The sequence below is a fragment of the Ictalurus furcatus genome, chromosome 28 (assembly GCF_023375685.1).
Source record: "Ictalurus furcatus strain D&B chromosome 28, Billie_1.0, whole genome shotgun sequence".
In the NCBI taxonomy this organism is placed as follows: domain Eukaryota; kingdom Metazoa; phylum Chordata; class Actinopteri; order Siluriformes; family Ictaluridae; genus Ictalurus; species Ictalurus furcatus.
The window spans coordinates 6,130,030-6,139,105 of record NC_071282.1 but is presented as its reverse complement, the minus strand read 5'-3'; the positions used below and the strand labels follow the sequence as shown (position 1 = coordinate 6,139,105).

Genomic DNA, 9,076 nt, shown 5'->3' with positions numbered 1-9,076 from the left:
GCATTAAAAATTGCAATAAATAAAGTACACTTCAAGCCACTCTCTCCAAATCAGCTATTAAAAACATCTACTACATTTCTTGCCAAGACCAGAACGTCAAGCAACCTTTCTAACATATAGAGAGACGGGTGTGCAGAGACACATTAGGCACATCACAGACCAATTTAACTGCTTCCCAAGGGAGGCAAACAGACAGGGAGAGATGGAGAGAAATAAAAAAGAAAAAAAAATGAACCAGACATGCTGAGAGAGAGAGAGCGAGGCAGAAAAAGACGAAGGCAATATAGACAGAAAGAGAGAAAGACTATCTGGGATGTTCAGAAATATGACTGATGGAGTGTGTGTGTGTGTGTGTGTGTGTGTGTGTGTGTGTGTGTGTGTCTCGTCCAGTATCACAGGGTTTCACATTCTTTCACTGCCTGGCAATGCTTCACAGCAGGAGGCAGGAAGTGTGCATGCATGCTCACTTCTTAGTGCATTAAATCCTACACACTGTGGCTTTGATAAGGAATGTAACATCACCCAGACACACACAGAGCAAGTCAACTTCAAATTAGCCATAGTGTCACATCAGACTGCTTTTAGTTTGTCTGATCTTTCTTTCTCTTTGCCTCAAACATACACAAACACACTGCCAGCAGGCTAACGTAAATGAAAAGGTAAAACTCTTAATTATAACGCACAGAGAGCTGGAAAAACAGAGAGGAGAAGTGATTTATGGGGATGGAAGGCAGAAAGTAAGATTCTCTGAATGTACTGCGATAAGAAACATGAAGAACGGCGATGAACATTTTTAAAAGAAGGAAGAGAAGATGCAGAAGCGGAGAAACATCAGATGTTGCGCCTGAAAAAAGAATGAGATAAACGTGCGCGTGTGGGGTTTTTAGGGATGTATCACTTTAGTGCTCCAAATGCCCGTATCTCCAATCGACTTTGAAGTGGGCGTGGCCTAAACCAAACAGTGTTTACATTTTGATCGTCACTCAAATTTCAGAAAAAAAAAAATTGTACTAAGATACACTACTAGCAGATACGCCGTGTCAAAACGGGCTCCTTTAAGTGGCATCTCATTCTAAAATGTGTGTGATTTCCAGGAAGATTGATGAAGAGTGATGAAAAACATGCACACGTTTTAAATGAAATCAATTAAATGATGATTTTTTTTGGAGACCGCAGCAGAGATGAGCTGCTGTGCACCGCGTGTGGTTTGCGTGGTTTATATGAAGCGGTGACTCCGCTGGGATGTGACAGCGCTAGGGCTGCACAATTAATCGAATATCGATCTCGATTACGATTTTGACTGCCCACGATTACATGAACATGATCGACTGCGATATTGACGTTTAAAGTTTGTCCTCCGCTCATAGAAAACTCTACTGCAGATCAAATCAAGCGCTTCCTAAACTTACAGCCAGTCACCAGAGTCGCGCAGGGATGACATCATTGTGTAGGCCTATGTGAAAATCCTATTGGGTTTTTGTCGAGGGAACCAGTGTGATGATAACTTCCGGGTTCCGGTACAAAATGACGTCGTCCCTGCGCCACTGCTCTATTGGGCGATTTGGCTGCGTCTCTCCTCCTCTAAACACTGTTATTGCCTTTTCTGCATTCGCCTGAATTGCTTTCATTTGGTTGCATATTGTTATATTGGATTGCATATTTTCATTTGGATGACAGCATTTTTATTTTTACTTATCCTATATTTTGGGTACAATTTTATTTATATTTTGCTTCTAGGAGATGATGTACTTTAAGGATCAGTCTAATTTGATGCAAAGATGTGTACATTAGCAGGAATGTAGCACAACATGGAGGTGAAAGCAGCGGTCTGTTTATTTAAATGTGAAAGTGCGGTAAAAACATGTTGTCTCCTGAAATCAACGAGTAATCATGATAAATAATCGAGATCTCAGTATTGATCAAAATAATCGCGATTATTTTGATCATTTTGCCCATAATTGTGCAGATATTTTTAAAAAGGCTTTAAAAAGAAACACAGTCTAGGTGGAAGAAGGAAGGGAAAGTTGTTGGAAAGATACGAAAAAGTTACGTTTTAGGCTGATTGTAAAATGAGTGAAGGAATAACAGGCACAAAGGTCCCAGGGAATGGCATTGCCTTGTTCAGGGGCTTTGGAGTGAAAGGATCTGCTCCCATTAATGTAAGGAACTACCAGCAAACCAGAATTGGTGGACCCGAGACTCCGAGCAGGGGTATAGGGCTGTGCACCAGACCTTCTCACTTGACATCACTGCCCAAACTTGCTAACGTGTGTCTTGTTGGGGCAGAAATTCCTACAGACACATTCCAAAATTTCCTTCCCAGAAGACTGGAGTCTGTTAATGTCCATGGTTAGGAGTGGTCAAATATCAGTGTGATGGTCAGGTGTGCACATACCTTTGGCCATATATATTTTAGCTTCAGAATAACTGTAGAGGGTTAAACAGTGACGCCATCAATATCAACTGAGAATATGGAAGTTTTAGACATCCATCCATCTTCTATACTGCTAGTAGGGTGCATCGGGCACAGGGCGGGGTACACCCCGGACGGGGTGCCAATCCAGCGCAGGGCACAATCACACACACATTCATACACGCATTCATACAATACTGACACTTTGGACATGCCATTCAGCCTACCATGTATGTCTTTGGAATTGGGGAGGAAACCGGAGTACCTGGCAGAAACCCCTGCAGCACTTGGAGAACATGCAAATTCCGCACACACAGGGCTGCAGTGGGAATCGAACCCCCAACTCTGGTGGTGTGAAGCGAATGTGCAAACCACTAAGCCACCGTGCGCCGGTGTACCTTATACTGTGATAAATCTGACTGTTATCTGCGTAACACTGGGAGCTAACACCAAGTGATCTGGCCAAGGGGAAGCATATATATGATGAAAAGAAGGGGACCAAGGACGGATCCTTGAGGGACACCGTGTATGACAGGGGCAGGATTTTTGTTTACCAATGGATACAAAGTGGCATCTGTCTGAAAGGGCAAACACAAACCAAACATGGGCCTCGCCAGGAATGCTGATCGAGGAAAGGTAGGAAAGCAAAATTTTATGGCTAACCGTGTCAAAATCTACACTGAAAATTATCAGAATGAGAACACCGATGGCTCCAGCACCAGCAAAAAGGTAATTGATGACTCATAGAAGAGCAGTCTTAGCACTATGAAGAGGACAGGAACCTGACTGAAAAGGCTCAAAGAGATTGTTAATAGTGAGAGTTTTGTAGTCGGGAGAAATGCACTCTTTCTAGCAGTTTGGACTGAAATTGAAGGTTAGAAATTGGTCCGTAGTTAGATTGGCCATTATGGACAAGGCTAGTGTGTTTGAGGACTGGCATGACAGTAGTGATTTAAAGATTAAAAGGAACAGTATTAGGGGTATCTACTATAGGTGGATTATGAATTTAATTAGATAGTGGCAATAGTTATTTATTTATTTTTGTCTTATTTGATACAGGCAGTGTGACCAGCATTAAAGGGGACCTACAGTATTGTGCAAAATTCACTTTCACATGGTGTTTGAACATAAATATGTGTCGGCAGTGTGTTTACACAACCATCCTATAATGGCAAAAAAAATCCACCCAGTCCTTTTTTTATATTCCCCATAAATCATAAACAGTGTCTCAAAATGAGTCATTCGCGTTTTCTATCCAATGTGACGTCACACTGGAACAAGCCCTGCCCACGACTGGTGACGGACTCTGCTTTATTAGCATAGATCCTCCGCTGAGTGTGCTGCACACAGCCGGCCATGTTCTCCATGCTGGAGCAGCTATAGTGATAAGAAGAATGTCTCCACTTCGTAAGCTTTTTAAGTGTTGTGTTCTTAGCTGTAGGAATGAACATAAGAGTCTTCATGTACTCCCGGCCTCAGAACTAGGGATGCACCGAATGTTCGGCAACCGAAATTATTCGGCTGAAAACAGCAAAAAAAAAAACAAACAAAAAAAAACAAACACTTTCGGTGTTCGGCTGAATAAGTGAAAAGGCCGAATAAATTTGACCGAACAGTGACGTGTTTGATGACGCGACCAAAAAGCCTAGCAACCAGTATGAGACGCGCATGCCCTTCGGATGTTGACAACTGTGACATTGTTTACTGTGGACATGTGCGTTTGTTTTGTTTCTGTTCCGGGGTATTCTGTTACGTTGCGAGACGTAAGGGAGTAGAGTACGGAAGGAGGTGCAGGTCAAGACGTATTTATTTAAGGGCAGGCAGACAAATCCGAATCGTAATCCAAAAAACGTAGTCGAGACAGGCAAAGGGCCGGGTGATCGGCAAACAGGCATAAACGGGGCAAAGCAGGAATCAAAGTCGCGGTCACAGAAAACAGGGTCACGACACAAAATGAGAAACATGAACTAGTACTATGGACTGGGAGCGGAAACACCAGCGGGGACTAAATTAACTAATCTATAGTTTAAACTAACTAAATCTATCAAGGAACATAACATTAACAACGTATCTAACTATCCTATATCTACTATAATACTCCGCGAGGTGTACAGGGACGCGAGCGGTATATATCCCCAATATAATCAGCCGTATAGAACCCAATAGAACCATTTTTTGCACTCTTGTCAATGCACTTTTTAATGCACTGTTTAGTTGTAGGCTTCAGAGTGTTTCATTCTTTCAGCTGTCAGTTATAGTCCTAACATCGGCTATTCAAGGGGGGCTCAAAGATGATCACATACAAATATTTCTATTTTACTAATTTATTTATTTCAAGTTATATTGTGCTTTGTTGGTAGCCTATGCCTGCTGGAATGAAAAAAAATGTTCAGTGTTAAATATTTTGAAATTGTAGTTTTTGTATTTGATTTTTTTCTTTGAAAAACAAGACAAAATAGTAAAAAGCACATTTTGACTATTTAATTCATGCAATGGTGAAAAAAAATGGCAAAATATATGGAAAAAATGCGAAAAAAACGTGTTCGGTATTTGGCCAAGTTTCTCATTATATTCGGCTTCGGCCAAGAATTTTCATTTCATGCATCCCTAATCAGAACCACTGAAGACGCACTGGAGTCGTTTTATTTTTGAAGGAAATGTGCCCGGAAATATAGCTAAATTCCTTTGTCTGAATCATTTTAGACCAGACTGCTTCGAGTACGAGGGTCAATACGAAGCAGGATTTGCTGAAAAAGTTGATTCTCAAGCATGGATCAAACAGTACCAACTGTTCGTGATCCAGCTTCATATCCAGAAGACGCAAGTATCGCACTTTATATTTTGTGAATGTTTTCAAATCGCCTTTCCAAACGTTCGTTAGCAAATTGCACGGCTAATGCGGCTAAAATTACCGTTGTCTCCGAGTGTATTCACGGAGACCAGAGTGATGTCATTTTTATTTTTAACACGAAAACGCTTACTGCCTGTATAATTCATACATATAGGGATGAACACCGGTATTTACCGTGTCAGACGTACCGGTTCTCCTGATTTGTTGTTGCTGTAGTATCTGAAGCACGAGCTGTAAAGGCACAGCCCTCTTCCGGAACGGGGGTGGGGTTTAGCAGCTCATTTGCATTTAAAGAGAGACACAAAAACAGTGTATTTTTGCTCCCACCCAAAAAGGAGCATTTGCAGCTTGGCATAATAAATGATCCGTTGGGTATTTTGAGCTGAAACTTCACAGACACATTCTGGGGACACCCGAGACTTATATTACATCTACGGGCAAAATGGGTGCTTTTTTAAAGGACATCCCTATACATGTTTAAGTGGTCCCCATAGGCAAAGAGGTCTACAGCGCCTCATCTGCATCTATCGGCAGTTTTCATGGCTCTTAGCTCAAGTGACGACCAAGTGGATGGGTGTAGAGAAGCCAAAACATCAGCAGGAGTGATAGCTTTAGTGTAATGGAAAGATCTGAGAGTCCATTAGAGGGCGTATGGATAGGAAATCTGAGCATAAACTCAATAAGGAAATGATCGTAGTTATTACCTTGGCATCCAGTAATATAAACACTATCTAAGCCAATAGAACAGATTCAGTCTAGGATATGACCTTGTGAAGTAGAACAGAAATCTACAACACGTAAAATGAACGCATTCGAGGACATCTCCGAATTCATTAGCAGTAAAGCAAGCAGTGCTAACGTGCATTTTAGAGTAAAATTCCGCAGGGCATAGTGAACAGGCTAGGGTAAACAACTCACGGAGTTCAGCCAACATGGTGACATTTTTGGGGTCGATAAAGCAATACGATTAGACGAGCACCAGATGGGCCGGAGATATTTACAGGCATGTATTCCAAAGACATTATGCTGTGGAAAGCAAAGTCCTTCACGTTCGTGTTGCGGTGGCTCGCACCATTTGTTCCCTGCTGTCTTAGTTTAGCAACATGACCATAACTAGGCAGGAACAGTACACTCAAGAGGTGCGTAAGGGTCACAGGGTCGCGGTCAAGTTTCTGAGATCGGAAGCATGTCGGCGTTCTCATCCCTAATTACATTTCTTAGCAGACAGTGAAAAGTGTGAATTTGGCACCGTGTGTCGAGTGTTTCTGTGTTTTCTTGAAAACGAATGAAAATTTATTTAAGGTGTTTTGCAGTTTCTGGAGCCGCACTGTGAGGAACTATGCATATTTGACCAGATGGTAGGGGACTGCATTGCAAATACGGTGGAAATATGCTTTCATTTTGGAGCTTATTAAGATTTTGCTCAGGCCAGGCTACTAGAGCAAATCACAAAAAAATATCAAATAAATAAATAAATAAAAGAATAGTGCATCTCTAATTTGTATGTATTACTTGTTTAGAACAAATGATCTGTTCATTTCAAATCTGGTTATATCCTCTGCATGTGTGTGTGTGTGTGTGTACCCAGGCTCTCCGCTTCATTCTGTGATCGCAATAACAGGTAGCAAAGCTGCAGGGAAGCACTCATTTCCTGGGTAAGTGCATGAAACTGAGCTGTGATTCCGGCAATAATGACAAGCCACACAGGGTGCTTTTCATTTCATGAGTCGCCATTATGTGTTTTCTCTACTTCTCTTTTCTCTACCTTGTGTCCTAATTCTTTCCTCATGGTGACATGTCGCACAAATGCAGCACAGTGTTCGTCGACGAGCCTTTTTCCCGCCATGCGACCCCGACATCATTAAACATTAACTGTGACTATATTAACGTGCAATATCGTTGACAAAAACGGACGAGACTAAAACGTAGTTTACAAAAGAAAAACTTTAATAATCGGGACACAAATGTAAATTTTTTTTTTGGGGGGGGGGGGGGGGGTGCCACATGATAGAGGAGGCTTGAGGGGGGTTTTAGTTACAAAAGGTTGAGAAGCTCTGCTGTAACAGATGCGATAGTAGAAAGTTTGTCGTGGATAAAGCTGTGCGCCCGAATCTTTATTCATGTTAATTTCACTATCATAGCTTGCTAAGTATTATATCCACAGTTATGTAGCCTTGTTTATTATAAATAGACACTTGGTCAGTAGTTACATAGAGAGATGTGTAAAGTTTGTACAGTGTTTTAGCTCATTTATGCAGATTCTAATTGGGCCACTTTGGGCTCTTACTGTACCACTTTCATTTCGTTTATTGCACCGATACAAGCTGTCACTCTTATTCTTGTTGACAGTCAAAAAAAAAAAAAAGGCAAGAACGAGAGAGAAGAGTTTGAAGGATGAAAAAAAAACTATATTAAATAACTTTGGACCACCTGGTAAAAAAGCTAGGAGTGAGAGGGCAGAGGGTCGTGATATGGAAGATAAGGATGAATGAACAGTGTGTGTTTTGTGCCACAGATAGCTCATGAATGTTCCTGTCTTGATCCTCAAGAAAACATTGGAGGAGACTAAAAAAAGGCTAAAAATTCGTGAGTAAAAGCTGTCAGTTTTCAGACTTTATCAACTAAAGCTTGACTAAAAAAACAAAACAAAAAAAAACAAACAAACAAACAAACAAAAAAAAAAAACAGGATTAGGTTGACTAAATATGATTAAAAAAACTAATCAAGGACATTTGACACAGGACTTAAGACTAAATAGAAAAAAAATAACTGGCAAAAGGAACACTAATTGCAAGAAAACCGCTAGGATTAAATATTATAATTTGACTTTTTGTTTTAGATTAGCGTTTATTTTTGTTTTGTTTTCTTGTTTCTCTTCAGTTATTACTTCCTAATCACTAGATACGTTCTCTACATAGCATACAACAGCACATAACGACGCTATGTAATGCACTAGATACCTGATAAAATGTCATTCAGATACAGGACATGACCCCAATAAGTTCCGTTTAAAAACTCACTATGTACCATCACGTTTAGAACATCTTTGTTCATGGTTTCATATATAGAAACTTTATGCATAATTTAAAAATGTGATCATTAAACCATGGCACAAACAACATACAGTTATGCAGAGCCTTTTTCAGAAAAAGGTCATCTTGACCAGGGGTTCTCAAGCTTTTCCAGGGCAAGGCCCCCCAAATGACATTAACATTTGACCGAGGCCCACCTTTTGCAAGATATCTTTAAAACACATTAAAAATACAGACTTCTGAATATATCCCCCTTTTTTTATTATTAATAATTACATCTCACATCTTTACATTACATTAGGAATTGATTGTGTGTGTGTGTGGTTGTCTGAGACTGAGAATTTATTTTTCACACCAAATTGTTGAGGACCACTGATCTAGACAACAGTTTAGGGTTTTTTTCATTGGCACTTGGACACACTTCACCATAGGTTTTTTAAACAAACAAACAAAAAAACAGAAGAACATAGAACTACATTTTACATGGAAGTCCTTTAAGCAGGCCTGGCCATGACCACAAGTTCGAAAAGTAGAGAGTTCACCCCAAGAGACAAAACTGTGACAGGGATGGACAAATGATAAATCCATTAGCTAGCCCACAGGGTGAGTTCAAGCTCTACTGTTTTTGGTTGCCTGGAAACCTAGACCAAAAAATGGCCGCTAATGTAATAATTTACGGAGAGCTAGTTAGCTAGCTATTAATTCCGGGGAAGTGGGCGACTGTGTTGCCGTAGTCTTCACAAGATATTTACACTACAATATACACTTTCTTCTACATTT

The 9,076-nt window shown here is 40.5% G+C and overlaps 1 protein-coding gene across 1 annotated transcript in view; it reads right to left on the bottom strand.

Moving 5' to 3' along the window:
- si:dkey-34e4.1 (carboxyl-terminal PDZ ligand of neuronal nitric oxide synthase protein) overlaps positions 1-9,076 on the bottom strand; it is an 83,041-nt gene that overhangs the window by 8,248 nt on the left and 65,717 nt on the right. The gene's annotated exons all lie outside the window — the stretch shown is intronic.